Here is a 16,244-nt window from a genome sequence, read left to right as displayed (position 1 = left end):
GTTTCAGTTTCTTTACAATAATTTGCTGTTTCATGGGTGCCTTGAAGGAAATAAAAGATCTCGAAAGTGTCTTAATGACAACCGATGGCCTCATGTTGACAAGACAGCTGGTTGCCTTGCAGAGGGCAGGGCTTGACGGTCTGAACATCAGCTTAGACACCCTGCAGTCCCAACGCTACAACCAGATCACGAGGAGGAAAGGCTGGGAGCGTGTCATGGTTGGCATAAATCTAGCCTTGCAACTTGAATACGACCCTGTGAAGGTATTACTAGTGCAGCTGTCATCGCATGCAGACTTTCATAAACAAAATATATAAATCTGTTGTTAAGAATATCAATACAAGAATCACCATTTTAAAGCAGTATGCCCACACCCTCGCCCCCATCCCCGCTCCCACCCTCACCGCTGTCTCCACACTGCAGCTGTAAGTGAAGGAAGGTATATTAAGACAGAAGAAGTAAATTTTAGCTGACGATGCTAACAGTTTCGTAGTTTATACAACATAAAAAGGATGCCTTGCAAGTTTACCAATTAAAAATCTTATATTTTCCTCCCAAGAGAGTCTTATGAGACTCAAGATCTTTACAGTTTCTCTTTTTTTCTTTTGTGTCTTTAGTTTAAAATAAGTTTCCACTATTGTGGTGTTGTTTTGGTAAAAATACTCGGTTGTTTGGAAAAATTATTCTTAATTCTGTAGTCACATTTTTGTTGTGTCTAAGTACTACTGGTTTCAGTAGCAAGTGCCAGCATCAGTTCATCTTATTATCAAACATTTCTGTGCAAAATAAAAGCTGACCACTGTGGCCGAGCGGTTCTAGGCACTTCAGTCCAGAACCGTGCTGCTGCTATGGTCGCGGGTTCGAATCCTGCCTCAGGCAGGGATGTCCTTAGGTTAGTTAGGTTTAAGTAGTTCTAAGTCTGGGGGACTGATGACCTCAGATGTTAAGTCCCATAGTGCTTAGAGCCATTTGAACCATTTTGCAAAATAAAAAGCTTCTGTACAACTGCAAACTAGACATACCATTTTCAGGGTGCAGTTCACATCTATTGAAAGCACAACAGTGACCTTTACTTTTAGTAGATAAGACACCTACTGAGGTAAGTGACTTGATGACTGCACACAAGAAGTTGTCATTTATTCCATATGTAGCTACCATGCAGACTCATATTTTGTATTAGTTTGTCCTTACTCTTCCAAAAGGTTAAACCTTGTCTCTGCAGCCGCAGCTTCCTCTCTTCAGCAGTTGTCTTCATCTCCATGTGTGAAGAAAATCCCATTCATTGATCATATTGTTTAAGTAGGATGTTCTCAGTCATCCCCTTGTTTTCTTACCTACGATCTTGCCTTCAGAAATGTTTTTTAAAAGATTATCGTCTCCAGTTAAGTGTCCAGTGTATTTTGCTTTGCCCTGGCCTATAACTTTCAGTGGTTCTTTCTTCTCTCCTATTTCCTTTAATTTTTCTGTCAATGCAGATAGTTCTTGTACTTCTCCTCCAGAACCACATTTCAGCAGGTCTGAGGCGAGCTTCCTTTGGCTTTTCTAATGTACAGATTTTGCATCTGTGTGTCAGAACACTCCACACAAAGGTCTTTACAAATATTTTCTTAATGTGGAAGCTGATATGTTTATTCAGTTGCAGCTTCTTCTTATTTTGGAAGGAACTCTTCACCTGTGCTATTCTTTTCTTGAATGCCTTGAAATATTGATTGTTTTCTTGCAAAATGCTACTGAGATATTGAATTTCAGTTCCTTTCTTGAGTTGCTCATTGCCTGTTCTTGTGTCAGTCCTACCTCCTCCTCCTTTCTTGTCTGTAGCCATAACTTTTGTCTTCTTTGTATTCATTTTTAGCTTTAGTTTTACCACTTCTTGATTTAAGGCCTGAAACATTTTATTTAGTTCCTACTCTGATTTACTATTGTGATGTCATCAATCTGCAGTGTATATGCATGCAATTAAGTTTCCATATCGACATCATGCTCCAAAAACCACCTAACTGTGTGTGGCAGGGGGTACGTCTCATGCCACCAACTGATCCCCTCTGCCTTGTTCCACTTGTGAACAGTGCTTGGGAAGAATGACTGTCAGTACACTTCTGTATTATCTCTAACTTCTCAAATTTTCTTCTCGTGATCATTTCGTGAATTGTATATGAGAGAAACTATTATGTTGTCAGACTCTTCTCGGAAACTACTCTCTCGAAATTTGGGTAGTAAATCTTTCCGTGATGCACAACTGCTCTCTTATGGCATCTACCACTGGAGTTGCTGAGCATCTCTGTAATGATCTCACAGCGACTAAATGATCCTGTGACAAAACACTCCGCATTTCATTGGATCTTCTTTCTCTCTTCTGTCAGTCTTACTGGGTAAGGACACAGGGGTAATTTACATTCACTTAAGATTCTTCCTGTGAATCTTAGTCTGGCATCTGCTTTTCTATTGCTGTTTTATGTGGTCATTCCACTTTAAGGTTGCTCTGGATAGTTACTTCTAGATATTTTATGGTAGATTCTGTTTCCAGCAATTTGTCATTAATAGTGTAGTTGTACAGTATTGGATTTCTTTTCCTGTGTGTGTGTGTGTGTGTGTGTGTGTGTGTGTGTGTGTGTGTGTGTGTGATATGTTACATTTATTTATGTGCAGGGTCAACTGCCAGAGCCTACATCATTCACCAATCCTCTGCAGGTCATTGTGCAAATTGATACTGTCTTCTGTTATTGCTACTTTCTGATGGACAAGTGTAGTACCTGTGAACAATATTAAGGAGCCTCTGACACTTTCTACTGGATCATTTATATACATTGTAAATGTAATGGTCCTATCACATTTCCATGGCGTATTCCAGAAATTACCTTTTGATTCTGGTCATCTTTTCTTTGTTGTTGTTATTACTTCCTAGATGAACATATTAAGGAAGTAAGGTGATAGAAGGCACCCGTATCTCACTGCCCTTCTGGTTTTCCTTCTTTCATATCCGGTTCAGTACTCTGACTTTAGTATATACTCAAAATTAATCATCTGTCCTTCCACTTTGGACATTACTTTAAGGAATGATGATATAATGGTAATCTGTTTATTAAACAATATTTTAACGATACACTATGCTTTCTGATCATATAGTGGCTTTATGATGGAATTTGATACTGAAATTAGTAATCATTAGACAAAATAAAAGTGAAGCTATAATAAAAGAAAGTAATATTTTGGATCATGTCAGTTGTTGTTCCAAACAACAGCACGTCAGGAATAGGTTCAAATGGCTCTGAGCACTATGCGACTTAACTTCTGAGGTCATCAGTCGCCTAGAACTTAGAACTAATTAAACCTAACTAACCTAAGGACATCACACACATCCATGCCCGAGGCAGGATTCGAACCTGCGAATGTAGCGGTCATTCGGTTCCAGACTGTAGCGCCTAGAACCACACGGCCACTCTGGCTGTCCAGGAATAGGTACTAAATTATTTGTCCGCTGATGACCTCACAGCTTAGAACACTAAAACACAAATGTTAATTGTTTGTTATGTGCCCTGGTAGAGTTTACAGCTGTTTACAGTTCACGATTGGTTGTTGGAGATTGGACATTACTCACATAGTGTATTTAGTGCACAGTGCAGAAAAAGGCAGTGTCCAGAAAAGTAAACAAGTGTAAAGGCAAAAGTTTCATGACAGGATGTTGTGTCACCATACTTGGAAGACAATTATAGCCAAAGACAGAAATTTAAAAGAAACTGGCTCATTTGAGCTGCGGAGACCTAGTCGAGGATTCTCAGTAGATAATTGTTAGCACAGTAGAATTTATAAAGAGACAATGTCAGTTCGTGTCAGGGAAGGTTGATTGGTAAGTATCTATCAGCTTTCTCGTAAAACTCACAATTTGAAGAATACACATCAAGGAAAAGGTAGAAGTCCAACAGTGTCAAATCTAGACAATAATATCAATCATCCAACAGTTTTGCAAAATCCCCAGTTGTACTTTACTTACTTACTTACTTACTAACTTACTCAGATTTGCTGTGTACCATACAAGGAACTGGTTTCCACTAGTTCACTTGATCAGCTGCCAAGTTCTCACCTTCCTCCAAGTTTGTGTCCATGGATTGAAGATTCATTGCAAAAGTTCCAGGTGTTAAAAGGTCTTCCTGTACATCTGTATCTGTCCATTGATTTCAACAACAGTGTTGATTTTGGGATTCTTCCACCTTACATGCGTAGAACATAACCTGCAATCCTCAGTCTTCTTTCAACAATAATTTTGTGCAGGCTGTGTAGACCTCTTATTCTCAGCACTTCATCGTTTGTAACTTGGTTGGGTTAACATCTTCAGAATTCATCTCTAGCATTGTTGGTGAAAAACATGGAGACTGTGTGCTGATTTTACTGACATTTTCCAAGTCTCACACATATAAACGATAAAGGAGTGCAGTCAAAGCTTTGTTGGCATATTACAGACCTAATTGCCATATGGACTGATTTTCCAGTTCTGCTGGTGATTTCTGCATCTGTGACCTCATTATTACATACAAAGCTACCGAGATATGGCAATCTGTCAACATCTTGTATTATCTTCTATTGCACTGTAATCGGGGAAGAGACGAGTAATTTCCACTTACTTTGCACATTCTGTTTACCTTATCCCTATTAATTTTCAGCCCTACACAATAGGGCATTTAATGAGAAAGCATATAAAAATTAACTTGATGCCTTCCAAGGAGATGGTCTCTACTTAGTCTCTACTCCTTCAAGCCTGACTTTGTAAGTGTAGACCAGACATGGCTTAAATTCAGAGAAATAGTATCGACATCAATTAAGAGATATATACCAAATAAATTGAAAGGATACCAAATAAATTAAAAGGGTGGTGCACAAAATATGTCAAAACTCAGCTGCAGAAGCAATGAAAAAAAGCATGTCAAAATTTAAAAGAATGCAAAATCTCCAAGATTAGCGATGTTTTACTGAAGCTCGAAACTTAGGGTGGGTTTCAGTGCAAGATGTGTTTAATAGTTCCCATAGTGAAACTTCGTTTTGAAATCTGGAAGAAAATCCAAAGAGGTTCTGGTTGCATGTGTAGTACACCAATGGCAAGACACAACCAATACCTTCACTGCGCAATAGCTGTGGTAATATTACTGATGACAGTGCTACTAAAGCAGGGTTACTAAACACGGATTTCTGAAATTTCTTCACCAAAGACAACAAAGTTATTATTGCAGTATTCAAATCAAGAACAACTGCAACTGTGAGTAACTTAGTAGTAGCTCTCCTCAGTGTCATAAAGCAGTTATGTTTCTTTCAGAGAATGCTGATACAATAGCTCCATTAGAAATCATATATAGCCCTGGAGATTCTAAAAGGTATCAGATAGATTATATAATGGTAAGACAGAGATTTAGGAACCAGGTTTTAAATTGTAAGACATTTCCAGGGGCAGATGTGGACTCTGACCACAATCTATTGGTTATGACCTGTAGATTAAAACTGAAGAAACTGCAAAAAGGTGGGAATTTAAGGAGATGGGACCTGGATAAACTGAAAGAATCATAGGTTGTACAGAGTTTCAGGGAGAGCATAAGGGAACAATTGACAGGAATGGGGGAAAGAAATGCAGTAGAAGAATAATGGGTAACTTTGATGGATGAAGTAGTGAAGGCAGCAGAGGATCAAGTACGTAAAAAGACGAGGGCTAGTAGAAATCCTTGGGTAACAGAAGAAATATTGAATTTAATTGATGAAAGGAGAAAATATAAAAATGCAGTAAATGAAGCAGGCAAAAAGGAATACAAATGTCTCAAAAATGAGATCGACAGGAAGTGCAAAATGGCTAAGCAGGGAGGGCTAGAGGACAAATGTAGGGATGTAGAGGCTTATCTCACTAGGGGTAAGATAGGTACTGCCTACAGGAAAATTAGAGAGACCTTTGGAGATAAGAGAACCACTTGCATGAACATCAAGAGCTCAGATGGAAACCCAGTTCTAAGCAAAGAAGGGAAAGCAGAAAGGTGGAAGGAGTATATAGAGGGTCTATACAAGGGCGATACACTTGAGGACAATATTATGGAAATGGAAGAGGATGTAGATGAAGATGAAATGGGAGATACAATACTGCGTGAAGAGTTTGACAGAGCACTGAAAGACCTGAGTCGAAACAAGGCCCCTGGAGTAGACAACATTCCATTGGAACTACTGACGGCCTTGGGAGAGCCAGTCCAGACAAAACTCTACCATCTGGTGAGCAAGATGTATGAAACAGGCGAAATACCATCAGACTTCAAGAAGAATATAATAATTCCAATCCCAAAGAAAGCAGGTGTTGACAGATGTGAAAATTACCGAACAATCAGTTTAATAGGCCACAGCTGCAAAATACTAACACGAATTCTTTACAGACGAATGGAAAAACTAGTAGAAGCCGACCTCAGGGAAGATCAGTTTGGATTCCGTAGAAATACTGGAACATGTGAGGCATTACTGACCTTACGACTTATCTTGGAAGAAAGATTAAGGAAAGGCAAACCTACGTTTCTAGCATTTGTAGACTTAGGGAAATCTTTTAACAATGTTGACTGGAATACTCTCTTTCAAATTCTAAAGGTGGCAGGGGTAAAATACAGGGAGCGAAAGGCTATTTACAATTTGTACAGAAACCAAATGGCAGTTATAAGAGTCGAGGGACATGAAAGGGAAGCAGTGGTTGGGAAGGGAGTAAGACAGGGTTATAGCCTCTCCCCGATGATATTCAATCTGTATATTGAGCAAGCAGTAAAAGAAATAAAAGAAAAATTCGGAGTAGGTATTAAAATCCATGGAGAAGAAATAAAAATGTTGAGGTTCGCCGATGACATTGTAATTCTGTCAGAGACAGCAAAGGACTTGGAAGAGCAGATGAACGGAATGGATGGTGTCTTGAAGGGAGGATATAAGATGAACATCAACAAAAGCAAAACGAGTGTAATGGAATGTAGTCGAATGAAGTAAGGTGATGCTGAGGGAATTAGGTTAGGAAATGAGACACTTAAAGTAGTAAAGGAGTTTTGCTATTTGGGGAGCAAAATAACTGATGTTGGTCGAAGTAGAGAGGATATAAAATGTAGACTGGCAATGGCAAGGAAAGCGTTTCTGAAGAAGAGAAATTTGTTAACATCGAGCATAGATGTAAGTGTCAGGAAGTCATTTCTGAAAGTATTTGTATGGAGTGTAGCCATGTATGGAAGTGAAACATGGATGGTAAATAGTTTGGACAAGAAGAGAATAGAAGCTTTAAAAATGTGGTGCTACAGAAGAATGCTAAAGATTAGATGGGTAGATCACATAACTAATGAGGAAGTATTGAATAGGATTGGGGAGAAAAGAAGTTTGTGGCACAACTTGACCAGAAGAAGGGATCGGTTGGTAGGACATGTTCTGAGGTATCAAGGGATCACCAATTTAGTATTGGAGGGCAGCGTGGAGGGTAAAAATAGTAGGGGGAGACCAAGAGATGAATACACTAAGCAGATTCAGAAGGATGTAGGTTGCAGTAGGTACTGGGACATGAAGAAGCTTGCACTGGATAGAGTAGCATGGAGAGCTGCATCAAACCAGTCTCAGGACTGAAGACCACAACAACAACATATAGCCACTCATTTGATAAAGATCCATACCTAGAGACTGAAAAGTTGCTCAGGTCACACCAATGCTCAAGAAAGAAAAGAGGAGTAATCTACTAAATAACAGACTCATATCACTAATGTTGATTTGCATTAGGATTTTGGAACATATATTGTGTTTGAATATTATGAATTATCTCAAAGATAATGATTCATTGATAAATAGCCAAGATAGATTCAGAAATATTGACCTTTTAAAACACAGCTAGCTCTTTAGTCACACAAAGTAATAAGTGCTGTCGACTGGGGCTCTCAAATTGATTCCATATTTGTAGATTTCCAGAAGACTTTTTGAAACAGTTAATCACAAGTATTTTCTAATCATCTTGTGTGCCTATGGTGTATTGTCTCAGTTGTGCAACTGGATGTGTGGTTTCCTGTCAGAAAGGTCACAGTTCATAGTAATTGATGGAAAATCGTCAAGTAAAACAAAAGTGATATCTGACATTCCTCAAGGAAGTGTTATAGACCACCTGCTGTTGCCGATCTACATTAACAATTTAAGAGAGAATCTGAGCAGTCCTCTTAGATGATGATATCATTTACAGTCTTGCATATCATTTACTGTCTTGTAAAGTGATCAGATGATCAAAACGAACTGCAAAATGATTTAGGCTACCTATCCATATGATGCAAAAAGTGGTAACTGACCTTAAATAATAAAAATTGTTGTCATCCGCATGAGTAGTAGAAGGTATCTACTAAATTTTGGTTACATGATAATTCACGCAGATCTAAAGGCTGTGAAGTCTATTGAATACTTAGGAATTACATTTACAAATAACTTAAATTGGAATGCCCACATAGATAACGCGGTGGGAAAGCAAACAAAAGACTGTGATTTAATAGTAAAACATTTAGAAGGTTAGGATTACTAAAGAGACTATCTACAACTATACTTGTCTGTCCTCTTTTGGAGTATTCTGCATGGTGTGAGATCCTTACCAGATAGGACTGACAAAGGACATCATTTAAAAGTTCAAAGAAGGGCAGCTCATTTTGTATTATTGGGAAACAGGAAAGTGCATGCCACAGATATCGCATGTGAATTGGGGTGGCAGTCATTAAAGCAAAAGCATTTTGCTGGAGCAGGTTCTTAAAATTTCAATCATCAATTTTCTCCTCCGAATGTGAAAATATTTTGTTAGAGCCCTCTTACATAGGGAGAAATGATCATTGTAATAAAATAAGAGAAATCAGAGCTTGTACGGAAATATTGAAGTGTTTGGTTTTCCTCAAATGCTGTAGGGGAGTGGAATGGTAGATAAATAGGTTGAGGGTGGTTCTCTGAACCCTCTGCCAGCAATTAATTGTGAATTACAGACTAGTCATGCAGATATAGATAATGTAGATAGGCTTTCAATATTGTGCACTGATTCTCTAATTTTATACATTGCTCAAATACTTTCGTGGGGCTTTGGAGTGACCCCTTCAAAATAACACTTTACCAGTCTTCTTAATATGTATTTTGGTAACCCGGTTGATAAGAAGTTACAACAATACTCTCTTATTACTCCCCAGTTTTGGGTTTTATTAATGAACAAAATCGCCGCAGTGTTCCATAACAATTACGGGCTGAAGTTTCCTGCTGATGGAACCAATATGATTTTCTGTGTTTCTGAGCATACAGGTTGTGTATGCTGTTTGGAGCCTGTTGTATGCTGAATCAAATGTTTTTATTGTTGTGATCTTCCATCTGAAGATTGGTTTCATGGAGTTGCCCATGCTAGCTTATCCTCTGTGACCCTCTTCACCTCTGGGTAACTACTGCAGCGTACAATAACTTGAACTTGCTTACTGCAGTCAGTTTTTGGTCTCCTACAGTTGTTACCCCCATTATATTCACAGATGACCACATATTGTGGAAATTGCATATTGTAATGTAGGATGCAACAATAAGGTACAGAAAGTTTCTGTTGAAAATTACGAATTATTTAGGAATAAAGGAGATGGCTCACCAAAAGGCAGAAGCACTGTCTCATCGATAGGCACACGAACAAAAGGTATGTAGAATGAGATTTTCACCGTGCAGTGGAGTGTGCACTGATATGAAACTTCCTGGCAGATTAAAACTGTGTGCCGGACCAAGAGTCAAACTTGGGACCTTTGCCTTTCGTGGGCAAGTGCTGAGCTATCCTTGCACGACTCACGACCCATCCTCACAGCTTTACTTCCACCAGTACCTCGTCTTCTACCTTCCAAACTAAAAGGTACGTTACTTGGCGAGCTTCCAGAATGCACTTTCTTTTTCTAGCTGTAGGGAAAACATGTGCGCTCGCCCACACACACACACACACACACACACACACACACACACACACTCTCTCTCTCACATGCGCATGCATGTCTCCTTATGCTGTGGTCGCTCAACTGCCAGCTCTTTACTGGCCCATGGTGAGTGTTCTGGAGTGAGGTGGGGCTTTAGAGTGGGGTAGGATGGGGTGGGTTGAGGCAATGTGAGAGATGGAGAGAGATGGGAGGGGTTTGGAGGGAAGCATTTAGTGGCTCGTGGGAGAGTGGGGAGCCATCTGTGGGCTAGCTAGGGGTGCAGGTAGAGGGGTCAGGTGACAGACAGCTGGGCACTCATAGACTAGGGTGTGACGTGAGATAACAGCACACAACTAGCTGATTTGCGAGGGGGGAGAGAGGGGTGTGTGTGTGGGGGGGGGGCTGGGAGTTAACTTGGATTTAGGCCAGGAAGCAAAGGATGTGCTGTAAGTATGGCTACGAAAGTTGAGTATTCTTAAATAAGATCAGCTGGTGCCAATGTATTGGAAAGTAACTGGCACACAAAGTGCAATTGTGGCTCCTTTTTCTTTAAAAGTTTTAAATAGTCTGCAGAGCAAATTGAATTAGGAGGATCAGGCATTTGTGTGGGTCTAGGAAAGTAAATTGTAGAGCCAGATAAAAGGCGCACAAGACAGGAGGGGTACTACTACTCATCACTGCTGTATCGTGCTACTAGTACATGTCAGTGTGAGTGCACCGAGAGTGGTGTTGCCGTACATGCGTCTTTAAATTGGTCACCGACTGATCATTGCAGGCTGGCTGCTGGAGGCCGTCTCTGGGAGCCAAGCGTGCCGTGCGGTCCCTGCCGTGCCATCTGCTGGTGACTCGCACATATATTAGTGTGGAACAGTGCTGACTGACTCTCTGTGTGATTCTAGTTTGTAATGTGCACATCAGTGTTCTGTGTCTTGTTGAGTCCTTAGAGGCACATTGTTCGGAGGTTATTATTAAAGCCATATTTGTGCGACTTGGATCACACTTCAGTATTTATTTATTTATTTATTTATTTCTTGTTCCATAGATCCAGTTAGTGAGTCAATCACAAGGATATGGAACGTGTCAAATTGTACAGGTTTCAATTTAAACTATACAAGGGCAATTCAATGGCAAATTGTACATAGTTTAAGTAAGACATACTATAAATAAAGTAACAGATACAATATCAGCTAGATAACATAACAACCATTTGACAGAAAAAGGAGTTTCAAATAAAGGTTAAAGGCAAGAGCACAAAGTTAAATCAGATATTAGGCCTACAAGAGTAAATACATGTATAGCCAATCTGTTGTTACAAAAAGTGAGCTAATTCCCAAATGCACAATAAAATCAATTGAACTACTTCTAGACGCAATAAGTTTAGTGATGGTATACATTTTCTTTCAGGTATTCATCCACAGTATAATAAGATTTCTCTGTCAGGTAATCTTTGAGAACTCGTTTAAATTTTGGCAGTTCTGTATGAACACATTTGATATGTAGTGGTAGAGCATTGAACAGCTTAATGCTGGAGTAGTAAACTCCTTTTTGTACCAGAGTGAGATGTTTCATTTCTAAATGTAGATTGTTTTTGTTTCTGGTGTTATAACCATGGAATTTACTGTTGTCTTGGTAGATGGAATAATTTTTGCACACAAAGGTCAGCAAGGAAAAAATATACTGTGAGGCAGTTGTTAGGATACCTATCTTCCGAAACAAGTGCCTGCAAGAGTGTCTTTGATTAACCCCACACGTTATTCTGATTGCTTTTTTTTTGGATGGTGAAAACTTGTTTTGCAAGTGGTTGGTTCCCCCAGAATATGATAGCATATGACATCAATGAGTGGAAGTAGCCAAAGTAGGCAACCTTAATAGTGTCAACTTCAGCCACTGAAGAAATTACCGGTAGTGAAAATGTTGCCGAGCTAAGTTTTTTACATAGATGAAGAATGTGAACTGACCAATTACATTTACTGTCTATGTAAGCACCCAGGAATTTTGTTTCTTCAACTTTCTGTATTGGTTGATCTCTACATTTTATGTCAATTTCATTGGGATTACTTTGTGATGTATGGAACCTCATATAATGAGTTTTATCTGCATTGAGTGAGAGACCATTTGAGGAGAAACAATTTAAGATGTCATTAAAAACAGTAGTTGTAGTTTTTTCAAGATCATGATCAGTCAAATCGTCAATTAGAATTGTGGTATCATTGGCAAACAGGGTAAATTTGCTGTTTGTCTCAGAACAAAGAGGAAGATCATTAATAAAGATGAGGAAAATCAGTGGGCCCAAAACGGAGCCTTGAGGCACACCACACGTTATCATGCCCCATTCAGACGAGGCAGGTTCTCCAGAAGAGCCATTTAGCATTACAGTCTGCTTCTGATCCTGTAGATATGATTGTAGCCACAAGCCAACAGTACCACCTAAACCATAGTATTCTGCCTTTTTCCAAAGAATTTGGTGGTTTACACAGTCAAAGGCTTTCGTAAGATCGCAAAAAATACCCACTGGAGACATTTTTTTGTTAATGGCTTCCAAAACTTGGTTGCTGAAAGAGAATATTGCCTGTTCAGTACAAAGACCGGCACGAAAACCAAACTGATTTTTGCTTAAGATACTATGGAATTTGAGATGGTCTACAATCCTCCTGTGCATGAGTTTTTCTAGAATTTTCGAGAAGGTAGTTAATAGGGATATTGGGCGATAGTTTGTAACAATGCTTTTATCCCCTTTTTTAAAGAGAGGAATCACTACAGCCAACTTAAGTCTGTCAGGGACAATCCCATCTTGTAGGGATGCATTGTATATGTTGCATAAGGTGGGACTAACAAATTTATAACAGTGTTTCAGTATTTTACTAGAAATATTGTCCACACCAGCAGAATTTTTGTTTTTTAATGATCTAATTACTCTTATGACTTCGCTTACAGTAAATGGAGATAAGGATAACTGTGGGATTCTGTTGCTAATAGCTTTCTGTAGGAGGGACAATGATTCTTCCATAGAACCATTACAGCTTGTCTTCTCTGCTGCTCTCAAAAAGTGGTTATTAAATATTTCTGCAACCAACTCAGGTTTCTTTATGATACTGTCCCCTGTTTTAATCTCTACCTGAGACATGTTCCCTGTTGTCCTGCCAGTTTACCTCTTTATTACATTCCTTATAGTTTTAATTTTATTTTCTGAGCTTTCAATTTCTGATTTTATGCACATACTTTTAGATTTATTTATAACCTTCTTGAGAATGCTACAGTAAAGTTTGTAGTGTTGTCATTTCTTTGGATCATTACAAGTCCTGAGAGAACTGTATAACATCCTTTTTGTTCTACAAGATGTTGTTATCCCTGTAGTGATCCAAGACTTCTTGGCATTGCCTATATGACTATTTCTAACTACTTTTTTTTGGGAAAGATGGACTCAAATACAGACATGAATTCATTTAAAAATGAATTGTACTTTTTGTTTACATCTGTTTCCCTATCAACTCGGCTCCAGTCTATCTCTTTTAGGCTATCACTGAATTTTTTAAGGCCCTGTTCATTTATTATCCTAAAAGATTTCCAAGAATGCTCGGAACTGTTGCACACACTGATGTAATTGAGCCTAAGCAATTGACCACCATGATCAGAAAGGCCAAGGATTGGATGTACAATGATCTCATTCCATGTAGACTTACCTATAAATATATTATCTATCAGACTTTTACTGTTAACAGCAACCCTAGTTGGGAAATCTACTATTGTCATCAGATTATAAGACTCCATTAAATGTACTAAATCAGCTTTACTATTGCTCTCATTTAGGAAATCAACATTAAAGTCACCAGTAATTATCAAGTTCTTGGACTTTGAGTACAGTATGGATAATAAAGAATCTAAGTGCTTAAGAAATACATTCAAATTCCCTGAGGGAGATCTATACAGTGCTAACACTACAGCCGTGAAGTCATTTACAGTAATCTCAACACCACATACTTCAATTTGTTGCTCTATACAATGGCTCTTTAAATCTAATGCATTGTAAAATATGTTGTTTTTTACATAAATTACCACTCCACCTTTTTCCATGATGGTTCTTGAGTAATGCGCTGCCTGACACACAGTATTACTTGGTTAGTACATCACCACAAACATATGGACCGGGACTGTACATGCTTTGACAGTTTGCTACGTCTCTCTCTTCTAGGACTGACATGATAGCTGCCTTGCATTTCTTAATGACTCTGACCTTGTCAACCACAAACTGAATCTTAGTACAGTCATGATTTCCCTGAAGAGATTACATGACAGCAGAGACTTGTAAAATTGTGTTACCCATTTCTCTAGCCAGTGAAGATTCATTCTATACCTTCAGATACAGTGTCATTTAGGAGTAGAACAGCAAGAAATACGTAGCTCCTCTAACAGTAATGACAGTTTATCACCTCCCAACACTACATGTGCCAATGTTTCAGTGCATTTTTGAATATGTTTGTTAACAGATTCATCAACACAACAAAAATTTATGATCTCAGTAGCATCTTATTTCTTAACTCATACTTTACTATTCATCAGAATCTTCATCGCTGCTCTTTGATTCGTCAGAGCTCCCTGCTGTACTTTGTTTTATTTCATAGTCAGAATTAGTTGAAATACCACCTACCGTATTTACCCAAATCTAAGCCGCACTCAAACCTGAAAAATGAGACTCGAAATAAAGGAAAGAAAAAAAAAAAAAATTCCCGAATCTAAGCCACACCTGAAATTTGAGACTCGAAGTTCAAGGGGAGAGAAAAGTTTTAGGCCGCACCTCCAAATCGAAACAAAGTTGGTCCGTTGTAATATGAGACACAATTTAGGTCGAATGAATGACGATACAGCTACAGTAGTTTGGTTCGAGTCGTAAGCTTAGCAGTTAAGCTTTACCAGGTAGCCTTTGCTATGCGTCAGGCGCTCCATCCGTATTTATACTGGTACCCTTCCTTTTTCATGTGCTTCATCTGGTTTGAATCAATTGCTTATTTTGCTTTGATCTGATAAGTGCCGTTTTCCTTGTTATAGGCGTTTATGTCACTCTAAGCTGAAAATGCATTACTGTACTGTGTCATGCATTGTTTGTCGCATTCTGATAGTGCGTGTTTGCGGCCTGTCGTCACTCGTGGCATGGCTTGCTTTTGTACACGCTACCGCTGCCTACAATTAAAAAAAAAAAAAAAAAAAAAAAAAAAAAAAAAAAAAAAAAAAAAAAAAAGAAGAGAGAGAAATCATCTCATTAGCGAAACAATGGCAAGAGACTACTATTTGTTGTTCCTTACACTGCTGCTTTCTTTGATAATGATCAACAAGAACCAAATAATAGACTGCGTATGATAGAACATGTTCTGAACGAGAGTTAGGTGAAAATTTTTCTCCATTTGAAAATCTTTGCGGCCGCTTCTTTAGTACATCAAATTCTGCACAGAAATTAGAGTCATCTTGGATATAAAAATCTAGTCAGTTGCCGTGCTTCATTTCTGACTGTATCACTATTAGGCATAAGAATAATATGAATATAAACATGACACGATACGTATATTCTTCCGCGTTTGCTGTTGTCTCACTCTAGTTTTGTAGTTTATTAGGCAGACAGGATTTAAATAAGATAGCAGCAAACACGAAAGAATACGTGGCAAAATGTTTATATTCGTATTACTCTTATGATGAAGAGAATACTGCATGTGATTCACATTTCATCAGGTTCCTATTAGCAACCGTCTCTTCTCACAGGTAGGAAAAAATTCGGAACATTGAGTTGGCCATATTGACAAACATCCCAAACAGTCTTGCCGGTCGGATTTTCGTAATACATTGAAGTTCTGCTACATTCGAAGATGAACAATACGGAATTTGTATTTACTTCGTTGGATAATGTATGAAAATTGTCTTCCACCTTTTTTTTTTTAATTTATTTACTGACGCAGAGGTTTTTCCGCCAGTATTTATCTTTGTGCCTATGAAGCATGCCTGTGTAGCGCTACATATATTCGATGGCAGAAATTAGTTGTTTCAGCACCTACTGACATTTTTCAGAACTTCCACTTGCTTTGCACTCGATTCCAAGCCGCATGCGGTTTTTTGGATTACAAAAACCAGAAAAAAAGTGCGGCTTAGATTTGAGTAAATACGGTACATCCTCTCCTTTGGATTCAACTTCTTAAGTATTATATTTCAAGTCAACACCTGCTAATCTGTGAGACCGAAATGATGAGCCATACTACTCTATTTCACTGTACCTGTATGTTTCATTTGTATAACATTTTATTCCATCATAGATGCTGCACTTATAGTTTCATATATGCATTG

At 38.5% G+C, this 16,244-nt stretch overlaps 1 pseudogene; it reads left to right on the top strand.

Moving 5' to 3' along the window:
• Positions 1-16,244, top strand: part of LOC124622198 — a 64,474-nt pseudogene that overhangs the window by 8,617 nt on the left and 39,613 nt on the right.

The sequence above is a fragment of the Schistocerca americana genome, chromosome 7 (genome assembly GCF_021461395.2).
Source record: "Schistocerca americana isolate TAMUIC-IGC-003095 chromosome 7, iqSchAmer2.1, whole genome shotgun sequence".
Taxonomy (NCBI): domain Eukaryota; kingdom Metazoa; phylum Arthropoda; class Insecta; order Orthoptera; family Acrididae; genus Schistocerca; species Schistocerca americana.
The sequence above is the reverse complement of the archived record's forward strand: the minus strand, read 5'-3'. Positions and strand labels throughout refer to the sequence as shown.